Raw genomic sequence first — 15206 nt, forward strand, 5'->3', positions numbered from 1 at the left:
GGAGGTGCCTACAGCACTTGAATGAGCAGAAGAGGAACGGGGGGCAGCCTCTGTGTGGAGGAACCCAGCAGCAGAGGAGAAAAGAGCCCACTGAGGTCCCAGAATACACTCAGCTTAATTGGAAGGCAAGGTCTACATGGGGAGGGTGGAGGTGGCTGGAAAATGTTCCCTCTGTTTTAATTCCAGGGCTGGAAAGGCTTTGGTGAACTGGGCTGACTGCAGAGAAACTGTTAATGTTGATAGCCTTCTGGGTAAGCAGTTTTGCTATATGTATTCAGAGTTTTAATAATGTTTATACCCTCCGCTCTGGAATTACACTCTTAGGAACTTATTCTAATACCCATTTATTGAAATATCATTTACCTTAGAAAAAACTGTACACAGTTCAAGAGGGAAGAAATCTTCCAAATTTCCAGATGAAGGGATGCTGAGCAGCTGAAAGATTATTATGCTTTGGGATAATAATTGCAAACCTGGAAAAGAGATCAAAAGTGGACTGACATGCATCCCCGTTTGCCCCTTAGAGTCCCTGTCTAGGCACGTGGCCCTGGGAGACTCACTGCAGGTGTGCCCCTCACCATCGCTCCACCCATAGGGTGTCCAGCAACTGGACAAAGCTGGCCATGACACTCCACATGCTGCATTAAAAGTGACTCTATGACTCCAATAGCATAATCACACTTGACCTTAATTTCCTAATATCAACTATATGTTATTCCCGCTCATCTCCAAAATGTTTTTTGTAGCTCAGTTTTTTTTAATTTATTTTTTTAATTGAGTTATAGTCGGTTTACAATGCTATGTCAGTTTCTGGTGGACAGCACAATTTTTCAGCCATACATGAATATACATGTATTCACTTTCACATTCTTTTTCCCTATGAGCTACTACAAGATCTTGTATTTATTTCCCTGTGCTACACAGTATAAACTTGTTTACCTATTCTGTATATACCTGTCGGGATCTACCAATCTCGAACTCCCAGTCTGTCCCTTCCCACCCACCTCCTCCCTGGCAACCACGAGTTTGTATTCTATGTCTGTGAGTCTGTTTCTGTTTCACATTGTAGCTCAGTTTTTTAAATGTGGATACAACCAAGATTCACGTGTTGCATGTGGTTGTTACATCTTCTTAGTCCCTTTTGGTCATGATGTTTTGAAGACACCAGGGCAGTTGCCTCATGAAATGAATGTCTACATTCGGGATTTGATGGCGATGTCATTGGTGGCATCATTTGACTAGGTGCTCTCTCTCTCTCATGAACTAGAAGTCAAAACAAAAGCTTCAGTTAGATTCACCGTAAACATTTTCATTAAGAATACTCTAACTTGGCTAAAATAATTCCCAAGTTTTTCAAACCACACCAAATTGGGTTTGATGGCCCCAAGATTACTGTGAAATCATGTTGTGACCATGCTGAAGGGTCTTCCTCATTCCCCCATCTGTGTCTGGGTGTCAGAAGTATGATAAATTATTTCACTGAACAATCCATAAATGTCCACATTGTTAATCACCTTGCTGACATGGATTTCAAAAATGTTCTTGGATCAAAATAACCCTGGAGCTTCAGTTTAGCACTTTGGTTCTTTGAGTTTTCTTTAAACCTAAATTTCATAAAACCTAAATTGAAGAGTTTTTGAAAGACCTCTCCTTTTCAGTTTCTTTCTACACTGGTACCTTTTAATGTTACTTGAAGAAGAAAAATCAAAGTCAATACAAACCTCACCCTTTTCTTCTGATGTTGCAATAAATACTAGAGGCACACGAAAATTAATTTCCTCCAAACTATAAAAAGCCAAGCAGGACAAGAGAGTCTCAGCAGGGGCACATTAAACCGGCTTGTAACACTGGTAAAATGATACAGCAGCTCTTCCAAGACGATGCAGATAAGCCCCATGCTTATGTACAAGGGTGATTCGACAGACCAGCATAACCCAGAGTGACTGCAGGCAGCCTAAAACCTCCCTCACATCTATGTCTTTCCCTTCAAATTCCAGCGCTATAGGCAGAGTATGGTTTAATATGTATAAATCCACATTAATCATAACTTTTTATTGTGGTAAAATATACACAACATAAAATTTGCCATTTTAACCATTTTTAAGTATATGGTTTAGCAGCATTAAGTACAATCACATGGTTGTGCAACTGTCCCCACCATCCACCCATCCATCCACCATCCATCTTCCAACCCTTCATCTTTCCCAGCTGAAACCCTGTACCTGTTAGACTACAATTCCCCATTCTCCCCTCTCTGCAGCCCATGGCAGCCACCATTCTGCTTTTGGTGATTGCAGAATGATTTTGATTCCTCCAGGCACCTCATATGAGAGGAATTATACAATATTTGTCCTTTTGTGACTGGCTGATGTCACTTAGCGTAAAGTTCTCAGGATTCATCCACGTGGTAGCATGTGTCAGAATTTCGTTTCTTTTTTAAGGCTGAATACTATTCCACTGGACATAGAGACCACATTTTGTTTATCCATTTTTCTGTTGATGAACTTTTGAACTATTTCCACCATTTGACTATTGTGGATAGTGCTGCTCTGAACATAGATGTACAAATGCCTATTTGAGTCCCTGATGCTAACTCTTTTGAGCCCAGAAGCAGAATTGGTGGGTTATATGGTAATTTTTTTTCTAAACATGGAACGCTTCGTGAATTTGCGTGTCATCTCTGAGCAGGGGCCGTGCTAATCCTCCCTGTGTGGCCCCAGTTTCAGTGTGCATGCTGCCGAAGCCAGCATGGATTATACGGTAATTCTGTGTTTTGTTTCGGTTTGTTGAGGATCATCATAACTTTTAAGAATGGCAAATAAAAGTCTGGTGAAATTTCTGTACATAATAATAAAGAAATCACAAGGACAATTTACAAATTTCAGTTAAGGTCACCTTTTCCTCAGGTAAATAGAACCTGGGATGCGGCCTCTTGCTCTCAGCTTCCAAGACCATCACTTCGGTGAACCCATGCATAATTCTCATCAGGACCCATGTAAACACTGTCAAAGCGAGGCAGTCTGCAGGGAACAGTCCAGGCAGAGTGAAAACAAATTACAAGAACCAATATGATAGACGCCAAACACATCATCAAAGGCACACATCCAGCAAGCCACCAAATCCCAGAGCTGTTATTAACAGGAGGAAAGAAGGTAAATTTTAGACTCTGGCCCAGTTACACTAACTCAGGAAGAAGAAATTACGCCGGCTCTGAGGTTGCAGAATGTTGTACTGGCCATCTTTCTCTAATCAAGGCAACAGAGAACACAGAATGTCAGAAACCGGGCCAGTCTCTCTCCCTCTATCTCTTTTTTTTCCAACTCTTTTTTTGGTTTTTATTCCTTTCCAAAGTCAGGCTAGAAGTCTGAGGAGAGTTTCCTCTTTGATGTTAACGATAAAATGGTTTCTGAAGAAGAAGAAGAAACTGAAATCTGAAGGAGGGAAAAAAAAAACAAAGAAAACAAAAGAAATGGAGGCAAACCAGTAGCTAATGAGTAACTGGATAGCATTACATATATGCATACACATACATATATACACATCCAGATACACATATACATATATACACACATATATACACATCCAGATCCATGTATATGTGTGTGTGTGTGTGTGTGTGTGTATCTCCTTGTCTGGAATCAGTGGGGTTCACTTTGAAAGCTGTTACTGAACTCTGGGGCAGGAAGGTAAGGCACACTCAGCCAGTCCTCCAAATGATCTGGGGGAGGTCCTGGAACCCAAGGACAGGACTGGATGGCCAGCAGCTTGTCTCTTCCAATAGGAGACCAATTATTCACCCTGGAAACTAGAGCCATCCAGAGACGCGCAGCTCCCCCGGCTGAGGACCCAACCTGAGAACCTGAGGTTGGGATGTTCTCCAGACCGAGTGCCTGGAAGTGTTTCGTGGAGCTGTTGCCCCACGTATCATCCTGAGAGTGATTCTCCATTTACTGCAGGAATCACCCAGCTGACCCTGGGCGGCAGAGAAGAAAGACCTCAGACAGGAGTTACTGCAGCACCGGGAGGGTTTCCCTCTTGAGGCGAGATTAGGTCACAAACATCAGCCTGGCCTTTCTTGGCTGTTTTAATTTGCATTCTGTTGCCCAGCACATGGACAACAGCTGGAGCTGTGCAGAGGAGCTGCTGTTCACACAGATGCTGCACAGCCCACAGGCCCGTTCACACGCCACCCTCTGTGCCATATGGAATCAGCAAACAGAGCCAGATGGGGCCCTGCATCTCTTTTCAACAAAATTAGACATGCTTCTGCCTAGCCGTCCCCACTCTGCGGGACCGCCGGCCATCAGTGCCCCCGTTCAGCCTTGCTGAGCATCGTGGCATGGAAATTCAGGTCCAGAAGACGAGGCCGTGTGTCTGCTGCTGGGTTCTAGGGCGATGGTGGGGACGGAAGGGGGCTCGAGTCAGCTCTGTTTTCATTGTGCTTCCTTCTCGTCAGCGACCATTGATGGCATGACTCTCAGTGCTCCTGGGAAACAACCATCTGCACTGCGGGGCTCATGTGTCTCACCCCTTTCCTGCCCCAGCCACAGGCGAACTGGACAAAAGGCCCTCTGCTGAGGTCATTCATGTGATGTTTTAAATGGAGAGTTACTGCATCTCCTGAAAAGGGCCTTAGTGCAGAACATGAGGTGCATAATTGGGAACATGATAATCACATTCATAGTCCAATGTAAATTGTCCTTACTGTTATCTCAGTGACCACTCAGGTCACAATGCAGCACTGGGTCCTTTCCAAGCTCAGGCTTAGAAACAAGTGATCTCTGGCTTGTTCCTTCTTTCATTTGTCTGTCCTGCCTTCCACACCTCACATCTCTACTTGGGAGATGATGGCTGGGTGCTGGGAGTCTACCTTGCATCTGCAGCCTCTCTCTCAGCTTGGAATAATGAGCTTTGGGCATACTGAATGGGTGTCTTTAAAAAGATCTGCAGATCTTTTTACAAATCACGGTCCATTAACCCATGACTGCTTTTCAAATTTTCCAAGGCACACATAGAAGCTTTACTTTCCAAGGTACTTAGGCTTATGCTATTGGAAAGAACATTATATCCACAAAGTGGGAAAATGTTAATGTTAACATGATTTTTTCGGTTCAGTGTTGTAAGTCAAAACTGACACTAATAGCGCAGATTATCATGAATGTTTCTTTTTAAATTTTCCCAAACTATGAAGGTAACAAATGGTTCCAGTAATGGCCGACTGAGCAATCAGGCCGACCCTTGCTCTGAGAAAAACGAAACTATCTGGATGATGCTAAAATATATCATCTTAAACGCATCCGAGAGCTAACGAAAGAGTAAAGACCACACTTTGAAAGAAGACCAGAACCAGAAAAGGTAAGACAAAGGCTCAGAGCTATTTTGCCCTGGGGATTTCCTGTATAAACAAAGAAACAGCAGGAAAACTAATTTTTAGTCAGAAGGAATCAAAATCAAATCTCCAGGCCTCCTGAAATAGGGCTGCAAATAGACTACAGTGATGTGAAGGTAGAACTCTAAAGGCCAACACTCTCAGGTGAGAGTGAAGTGGACAGAAATGGGCCTGTGCCTAGACTTGCAGCCTGACTTTGAGTCATCAGTGTGGCCCAAGGAGCCTCAGGCTTTGAATTTGGATTTAAAGAGTCCTAGCTAAATGGTGCGCCCAGCTCCTGAGGCACAAATTAACGGGACATCCAGAAACAGGAGTACTATGCTGCCATTAAAAGAAAAGCTACTAGGATGGCCAACAAGCACATGAAAAGATGCTCAACATCACTAACTATTAGAGAAATGTAAATCAAAACCACAATGAAACATCACCTCACACCAGCCAGAATGGTCATCATTCAAAAGTCCACAAATGACAAATGCTGGAGAGGGTGTGGAGTAAAGGGTACCCTCTTATACTGCTGGTGGGAATGTAACTTGGTGCAGCCACCATGGAGAACAGTATGGAGATTCCTTGAAAAACTAAAAATAGACTTACCCTATGATCCAGCAATCCCACTTCTGGGCATATATCCAGAGAAAAATAAAATTCAAAAAGACACATGTACCCCAATGTCCACAGCAGCACTATTTTCAATAGCCAACACATGGAAACAACCCAAATGTCCATCAACATATGACTGGATAAAGAAGATGTGGTACACACACACACATGCGTGCACACACACATGCACATGCACACACACGATGGAATACTACCTAGCCATAAAAAATAATAAAATAATGCCATTTGCAGCAACATGGTTGAAACTGGAGAATGTCATTGCAAGCAAAGTCAGCCAGAAAGAGAAAGAAAAATACCACGTGATATCACTTATATGTGTAATCTAAAAAACAAACAAAAGAAAAAGACAAATGAACTTATTTATAAAACAGAAACAGACTCACAGACATAGAAAGCAAACTTACGGTTACCAGGGGAGGAAGGGGATGGAAAGGGAAAAATTGGGAGTTCGAGATTTGCAGATACTAACTAATATATGTAAAAAGGATAAACATATACTATATAGCACAGGGAACCATGTTCATTATCTTGTGGTGAAAAAGAATATGAGAACGAATGTGTGTATGTTCCTATGTGACTGAAGCGCTGTGCTGTATGCCAGAAATTGACACAACATTGTAAACTAACTGTACTTCAATAAAAATATATTTTAAAAATTCTCAGACATATTGTTTCATCTAATCATCTAATCATCAAAATAAAGTCATCAGGTGATACAATTGGCCTGGTTGTGTAGCTGGGAATGGTGGCTCTGAGAGGCCAGGAGATCCCCCGGGGCTGCACAGACAGGGCAGGCCGGCATCTGAGAAGGAGTCAGATGGCTTAAGGTAAGTTACAACGGGAAAGTCCTTACAAAAATTCAGGATTAGTATCCCGACTTGGCTGGAATCTACGGAAAACACTGCAACAAGATCCACAAAGCACGAAAGGTCCCTCTCAACTAAAATGGTGGTGTTTTGTCTGTGTGTGTGTGTTTAATTAATGTCCTGTCAAGGCTCACCAAATGAGACTCTTCTCTTCCTCGGTGTGATGGCTTTCCAAACTAAAGATACTCTGTTTCCCCTCAACCATTCCATGTGCTGCTGACGGTGAATCTTACCCCTCCGCCCCCACACCGGAGGGCCCCCAGGAGGAGCTGCAGGTCATCCTGGAAGCTACTGCCTCCAGGCTTGGGGCTTCCACCCTTAGCTGCTACTCGTGCTAAATGCCCCTCCCTTCCCAAGATGTTTGCTTCTGGAAGTCGGCAAATACGGCTTCAGATTCCTTTCTGGACCTGTTGTCTTCTGAGCTCTGCACGCAGCGGGTTACCAGCCTGCATCCCTGGCTTCCCTGTAGCTCCTGGGGTACCAAATCTGAACAACCTTTGCAGGACACAGCGTGCTTCCCCAGGACTGGAAGCAGACGTCTTTGTCCTCTTCCCCTTCGTTTAAGAGCCTCGGTTTCCTTGGGCAGCCTTCTGTTCAGTGGGGTGGGCCCACCCTGAGCACCCTGAGCACCCTGAGCACCCTGAGACCCTGACCTGAGACCCGAGACCTTGAGACTCACCTAAGCAAAACCCACTGTGGTAGCTGATGCTGGTGCCTGCATTCCTGGCCTGTTTCCTGGCCACATTCTGCAGCTTCCCCTGGAAAGGCGCCGCCCCAGGACTTTCTCGGCAGCAGGAATGTGTGGACCCCCTCCCTACCTACCCGTGTCCCTTTGCTTTTTTGGGAGAGCGTACTTGCCTCAGTTATTAAGTTCCTATCTTCCCAGCCACTGAAACTGTGTTTAGTTTAATACTTGTGTGTAGCTGATGGTGGGGAGGTGGGAGGCTGATGCAGAAAAAAATTACATACATACAAACATATGCACACACACGACATGAGATGATTTCTTACCAAGAGTAACAAAAGGACTGTAGGTGGCTTTCTAGGACAAAGCCGGTTTTCCATGCTGATAAAACACCAGTAAGACTTCCCTGGCCTCAACAACTAAACAAACTATATAAAAGCCAAACAATTTATCCAAAACAGAATTTTCCCCACCACATTCATAGCTTCCACACTTTCACAAAGCAGCCCATTAAAAGGGGGCAAATGTGGTGTCTTTTAATTTTGCCAATAAGAATTTAATTTAAAAAATACCATTAATTTTCACCATCATTTGATTAGAAAAAGAATATTTTGATATCAAAAAAAAAAGACATAATCTCAACTTGGTTATGTTTCATTTTCTGAAACCTCATTGTTCTGCTGTTTTGACAGAGGCCAGTGAAAACCTCACATGTGCTGGGCACCACTCAGGAGCTGGCACCTGGGGACTATTGCTTTGGAGGTTTTTGCTTGCGGGGGTGGGGAGGGGTAGGTAATTAGGTTTGTTAATTAATGGAGGTACTGGGGATGAACCAGGACCTCGTGCATGCTAAGCATGCCTCCTCCCACTTTGGAGATTTTTTTAAATTAAAAAAATATATAAACAGCTATCTTCAGGTCAGGTGGCAATAAAAAGACCAAGGGTCCAATAAGTTTCCTTGCTCATGCCAGACTCCTCGGGCAGTCTGCCTGGATCTCAGCACATTATCTACATGTCGCATGTGCGTGGCATGCTAAGTGTATGGCATGCTGTATGCACATGCGTCATCCCCGTTCGTGTCTGTGACACGTGTGGGCAGCAAATCCATGGAACCCTCTGATTCTGTGCCGTAGAGACACATCCTTATCTGGACACAGAAAATGCAGGAGTCACCTCAAGCCTTTTCTGCAGGCCGGGCAGCCTCCCAGTGCCGGTTCATCTCCTGCTAAGACAGCAGAATCATGTTTCCTGTGCCCTTCTTGAGAGTGCAAAGCAGAACCCACCACTGCCCTTGGCAGCACGTACTTCCCGTTGGAAGAAAATTGGAAATGATTCAGGGAACGGGTGCCAGAGATGGCGGGGTGGGGAGACGCTCTATTCTAAAGTCCCTCTGTCATTCGAATTCTTTCTTCAAAGTGGGGCTGTGCTTCACCAACCTGCCCAGCCCGTAAGCAGAAGACGGGGAGGAACAGGAAGCCCTAACTGATGACCAGGACTGAGGAGAAGGAGAGATATCCAGCCCGCTGGCAGGAGCTAGACTCAGCCAGGGAAGTGGGGACACAGCCAGCATCCTTGTGATTCAGGGGAGTGCTGGTAGCAATAGAAGGTGGTGGGCTTGGGGGAGCAGCTGGCGAGTCTGGCAGCCAGGCAGCTGCGATCATTGGCTCCTGGAGCTAGAAGGGGGCAGGAGGACACAGAAACAATTTGAGGGGCCTAAGTCGGCCAGTCCTGAGCATGGCCCCGGTCCTGAGTCCGGCTGCATCCTTCTGGGACCAGCTCACTCCAGCTCCTTCGTGAGGCTGTCCTTGAGTGTTACCCCGTGACTCATGCTCACCATTCACTCAGCCCTCGCCAGGATCCCCCAGCCCACACGTGTTCTAGCAGTCCCTGGAAAGATCCTTATTCTCCAGGACTTTGGGACACACTGCCCCAACCTCCTTGTAACATATCACTAGACATGTTGCTTATTCTTATGGTTTCTGACAGATATTTTATTTTCTTGTCTTTGGCACCAAAATCAGGGGTTCTCGACTCTTTTTCTGCTCCAGTCTGCTTGAGGAACATGACCTATCCCCACAGTCTGTAACAGAAAGTCCCACCCAGCAGGGAGAGGCAGTAAAAAGGCCTTGTATATGATGTGCACCCCTATCTCCTCCCCAGCTGCTATAGAAAATCACTAATCTGAATGATGACAGAGCGTGTGTCTCATTGGTATGCCTGGGGCTCTAGCATACAATATTGGGCACACAGTAGGTGCTCAATAAATGTTTGTTTAAATCATTTTTTGGGGGGATAAGTGATAGATGAGCAAAATGTTTATGGAATGAATTGACCAAGTATGGGTGACCAAGTATAGAACTTCTGGTGTAACCCAAGGACAGTCTACCCAGCTTTGGAGGCAGCAGGACCAATAGCTGAGGGCAAGGGGCACAGACACCTTCGAGGGGCTCAGGACCCTCCACCCTAAAGCCTAGCTCTTCCAGGGTTGGTTCTTGGTGATCCTTGCCTGCTCATGCCAAATTTCTCCCCTTCTCCAAAGGCCTTGATGATTGCCCAGACTAGGAGCTGAATTGCCTAGAGAAATTGGGAGGTTCCTTTTGAGAATTAAGGGAGAAGGGTATAGCTCAGTGGTAGAGCGCATGCTTAGCATGCACAGGGTCCTGGGTTCCATCCCCAGTACCTCCATTAAAGAAATAAGTACAATAGATAAATAAATAAGCCTAAGTACTTTCCTCTCAAAAATTTTTTTTAAAAATCTGAGAATGCGATCGTGAAGGAGGCGCTTCACATTTGCATGTCCCCCCAGAATAAAGGGCCAGAAAGGCTGCACCTGACCACGGTGGGGACACGTGTGTGGGGCTCTCAGGGGGCCTGAGATGCTGGATCTGTGCTGGCCTGCTGTCACCACTGTTTCCATGTCTCCCTCCTTTAGCTGCTGGGTCCCACCCTGCGGCTTGAATCTGCTCCCTCACCTCCTAAAGCTCCCCCTTACCTTGGGGAAACCCCAGAAGCCCATTGCTGCTTTTCCCGCCTCCATTAAGCTTCTCCATCCAGGGCAGGATCCCCAAACCCTGGAATCCCTGGGCCCACCCCTGCCTTTCATCAGGGGTCTCCATAAGAGGGTCTGTTCTGGCAGAGAAAGGTCCTCTGTCCTGTCCTGGGCTGCCCTAGGTTACAGATCTTCCCCCTCTCCCTGAGCCCACCAAGCTTGGAGTATTTATTTGTAATCTTAATTAAAGGCAAGACAAGTTGAGAAAGAAACTGTCGTATGAATGCCAAATTTCATTTCTCACAAGACGACTTTTCTCAGTCACCTTTCTGAGCGTCCTCTGAGATCTCACACAAGTGTCACTCCCTTGGAGAAGCCTTCGATGACTCCCCAAGGGTCCCCCATGCCCTCTGTCCATGCTCCTGGGAAGCTGAGATCTAACAATTTGTTAACATGCCCACAAGCCCTTAGAGGCTGTGAACACCCTAAACGTGATGGTGGGGCAGAGAGTTCATTCATCTTGTACCCAATCCTGTGTTTGGCAGACAGCAGGGGCTTCTAACTAAATGTTGGCAGGCAAGTAACTTTTTGTTGCCTTTCACATACCCATCAGAATTATATCCCTCGTGACAAATCAGTGAGAGAAATATGTGGCTTCATACCACACATACCCACAGGTTATGCCAGGTAAGACCAGAAACTAGGTGCAAGGGTCCTACTGGGAGAAAAGCTTTTCCCGTTGCACATGGGTGCTGAGATGAGTACACTCTGGCCACGGACAAGCAGGAGGGAGGTGGGCAGGACCGACTTCATGGAGGATGGGTCAGAACACCAAATGATGGCTGTGTCCCAGCTTCAGGCTTTGTGAAAATAAATGAAGACAAACCAAATGAGAAAAGCAAAGACTGTTTATTCAGAGCTTGCTAGAGCAAGGGAGTCAGAAAGTCACCACAATTTGAGCTTGACAGAGACTCAAAGGCAGGCAGGCAGGCAGAGGAGGAGGAAAGCTTGATAATGGAAAAAGAGAAGGCTTCAAGGGTGCCCTGATTGCAGTCTACCAGCCCGGGGAGGCTGGAGGTGGGCTCACTGGAAGTGGGGTTTCCTATGTGGTTGGTAGGGGTGCATGTTTGGTTTTCTCTGGGTGGTAATGTTAGAGCAGGCAGATGCTAGATGTGGGCAGAAGAAGGGGGCCATGGGGCCAAATGGCAGGAAACCATACATCTTATGAACAATGGGGGTCCTTGGGCAGACAGAAAAGCAGGAACCTCCAGACAGATAAGAGACCATGCATTTTGGGGTGACCAGTGTGCTGGAGGTAGGCAAAGAAAGGTGGGAAAAGGCAAGAATCTCCAGCATCCAAATGTAACCTTTTGCTCATTAGGCCCTCATTCCAATAGAATTAGCCCTGCAAATTAGAAGTACCCATCATGCACTGACACCTTGACACTTCCGATCAAAACTAAGTAAGGACAGAAACCACTCCTCCTTTCAAGAAGGCGGAGCTGTAATAGATACAAGGAAATACTACGCCAAACCCCACGGTCTCCAATGAACATTCTGCTAACTCATTTTCACACCTTGTATAACCAGCTTGCCAAAGAAACTCTGCACGGCTGCTCAGCTAAGTCTGGTTGAGCTCTCCTTACTTTAGTTTCTTGACCTCCGTGTCTTGTCTCTGAATTCTTTCTGCGAAGAAACCAGAATTTATTCTCTGGCAACAGCTCTAAATTGGAATGGGGGCAAAAAATGGGGCAGCTGTCAGTTGTTCATCAAGTCTTGGTGAATTTTAGCTGATTGTCACAGAAATGATTGTTTAGCCTTCTGGATTGTCACAGCGACTAGAGACGGCAGTCTGGCTTCCTGCAAGTCTGACCAACTGACAGCAGGCTGCTTCTGGGATGTTTATGGGAGACCAGAGGGCTGGGTTAGTTAGGTTGCTGCCAGCGGTGGGGCCAAGCTCTATTTTTATATCTGATCTGGTCCTTGCCCCTTTGTATATTCGGTCTTTCAGTTTGAAATCACTCATGTGAACATGTGGCTCAGAGCCACAGAATTTGGGAGCTGCAAGTAAACCTAGAATCCTCTGCTCCAGCTCTGATTGTCATGCATACACGCGCGCGCACCCCCCCCCCCGTCTCCACTATTCAGGGGGCGTTCTCTCAGACTGCCCCTCTTCCAAAAATAACACAAAATCCCAACACATCCCGGAATGCCCTAAAAGGCAGACAAGCTATCCTAAATAAAAGGTGCGCCTCCGCACTCACACGCTTTCTTAAAGGAGCAGAGGCATCACTGCTCGGGCTGTGTTCTCTCATCTCACTCTGCATCCAGTAAACATTTAAATCCCACTGTCTTTGGGGGAGCCCTGTGTGTACTTAAAGGGTCCTAAGCTCTTCTCAAAAGTCAGATGGGGGCTACTCTGGTCTTCTGGTATTATTCTTTTCAGAAGAATTTCAAGATCCATAAACCCAGAATCATCTCAAAAAAGCAGCGTATTAGGCTTGTAACATCCAGAATGGAGGGCTCCGGATTGCCTTCCTTGACGCTGACAAGGCTGGTTTGTCTACAGAGAGCCCAGAAACAAAGGGCGGGTCGCGAGCACGGTCCCTGGCAATCCTGGCCTTGCTCCAGCCTGCCCGGGGTGTAACTGCCCCGCGGCCCTTCTCTCTTCTCGGGGGCTGAGTCCCGGCGCCCCGGCCAGGCAGCCCCGCCCCCTCCACCGCCCCGCCCCCGTCCCTGCGCCTCTGAGTCCTCCCCGGCGCCTCCCCGCTGCGCTGCTATTTTTAGCCTCCCCCGCCAGCGGGAGCCGAGCTGCAGACCGTGCAGATGTGCCGGTGACGCAGAGCGCGTCTCCGCGGGCATCCCACGGACACCCCGGGGACCGCAGACCCTCCCTGTCCAGGGGACGCTCCTTCTGCTGCTCTGTCTGCCTCCCTCCGGTCCCTGTGAACGCGCAAGTGTGCCTAAGCAGGTCAATAGCGCCATCATTCCCTCTTACAGTGGTTTTTATCAGACCAAGAGGGAGGGGTGCCGGGGCGAGGAAGGGCTCTCCCCAGCCGGAGCCGGAGCTCGGGTCGCGGCTGCCCTGCCCTGCAGTTCGGCGAGGACCAGGAGCAGGCATTTCCAGGAAGAGTCAGCACTAGGGGTCTTACCCTCCCAAGCCAAGGGACTCCATTGTTTTCACTCTACCAACTTTACTCCTCCTGGCAGGGTCAGGGACCCCTAGACCCACCTGGAAGCCGCTTTCAGACCTTTGATGTGGTGGGAGCAGCCTCCCGAACCCCCAGTCCTGTCTCTGCAGGGCGTCCTCCCAGGACTCAGATCCAGGCACAGCTCTGCCCCAGTCTAACACACCACCTTTTAGGGTATGGTCTGCTGGGGCTCCACACACCACCTTTTAGGGTGTGGTCTGCTGTGGAAACTTTATTTTAGCAATCCAAGTCAAATATAATTAGGCAAATGAAACCAAATTGTGTCATGTACTCTTAAGTCACTTGGAAACGTTTTGTGAATTTGCTACCGTTTTGCATTATCTACCCAGTAGTTCTTTGGGGGCATAGATTGAGAATTAAAGGGTTTTATTTTGTATTTCCAACAAGACAAATTTTATTTTTAGATACTATATTGGTAGGTCTAAGGACCTAGAAGTCAGAGGAAAGTGTGTGTGTGTGTGTGTGTGTGTGTGTGTGTGTTCGTGTGTGTGTGTGTGTTCGCATGTGTGTGTGTGTGTTCGCATGCACAGTTATGAAATCCAGGCTGGGTAAGAGCTAGCAGATAAAGATGCCAAGGGGCCTTTATTTATACATACAGCTACGTATTGAGGCTGGACTGTGTGGAAGGCTCTGGCCAGACTTTGGAGATAAAATGGCAAAACATTTTGTATTTTCTATTCTCCAAAAGTTTCAGGAGTAAAAGACTGAGGAAGGGGTTATTGCTATACAGAGAGATGAGTCTTTGAAAGACATGGGCAGGCTTCCAGTTAAAGACAGACTGCTGTGATGGATGAAAACACAGACTGTCCATCCAGCCTCGTAATCTGCGGGAGCCCTGTGCAGACACCCCCTTCAGTCAACAATGGTTAAGACTTTCGAGCTGGTGACAGCAGAGCTTTAACCTGAGGGCAGGCCCTGTGCTAGTGTCCCGGTCACAGCCTGTGATTCCTTCCGGGCCCACCAAAGCAGAGCAGCCCCATCCTGCCTGGGTCTTCCCCTCACAACTACAAATCCCTGGGTGTAACCCAACAACTGCACCTGGGAGCGCTGGCAGAGGGGGAAAGGAGTGGAGCTGAGTAGAGACCTAGGACCACACATGTGGTGTTGATTCCCAGAACCCTGCTGGGACCACAGAGCCTCCTCCCGGATCACTGCAGGCACACGTACAGAGGGCCTTGAGCAGTCTGGCCTTCTAGGCTGACAGCCAGGGAGGCTGAGGTAAGGATAGAAAACCTGTTGGCAATAACCACCCTCCTTCAGTCAAATGCCAAGGGAAAGAACCGCTCCCTCCCTGGTTCCAGTTGATTTTCCACCCACTCCCTGCACTATGGAGCAGGTGGCAATCTTCCTGTCCTGGGGCTGAGGGGTGAACTCACTGTCCTTTCCTTGCCCAGGGATGCAGGTGGGACACCAATTTCCCCCACAACAGCCTCTTCAGGATAAG

General features: G+C 47.1%; 1 long non-coding RNA gene and 1 other non-coding gene across 2 annotated transcripts; both read right to left on the bottom strand.

The window, feature by feature from the left end:
- Positions 1–986: 986 nt before the first annotated feature.
- Positions 987–13877, bottom strand: LOC123614752 (uncharacterized). Its single transcript, XR_006722236.2, has 3 exons — positions 13783–13877; positions 2896–3020; positions 987–1263 (listed from the first exon to the last, which is right to left on the bottom strand). It is a non-coding gene; the product is annotated as an uncharacterized LOC123614752 (long non-coding RNA).
- LOC123614778 (U6 spliceosomal RNA) lies at positions 2644–2750 on the bottom strand. The gene has a single exon (XR_006722250.2). It is a non-coding gene; the product is annotated as a U6 spliceosomal RNA (small nuclear RNA).
- Positions 13878–15206: the final 1329 nt, after the last annotated feature.

The sequence above is a fragment of the Camelus bactrianus genome, chromosome 27 (assembly GCF_048773025.1).
Source record: "Camelus bactrianus isolate YW-2024 breed Bactrian camel chromosome 27, ASM4877302v1, whole genome shotgun sequence".
Classification (NCBI taxonomy): domain Eukaryota; kingdom Metazoa; phylum Chordata; class Mammalia; order Artiodactyla; family Camelidae; genus Camelus; species Camelus bactrianus.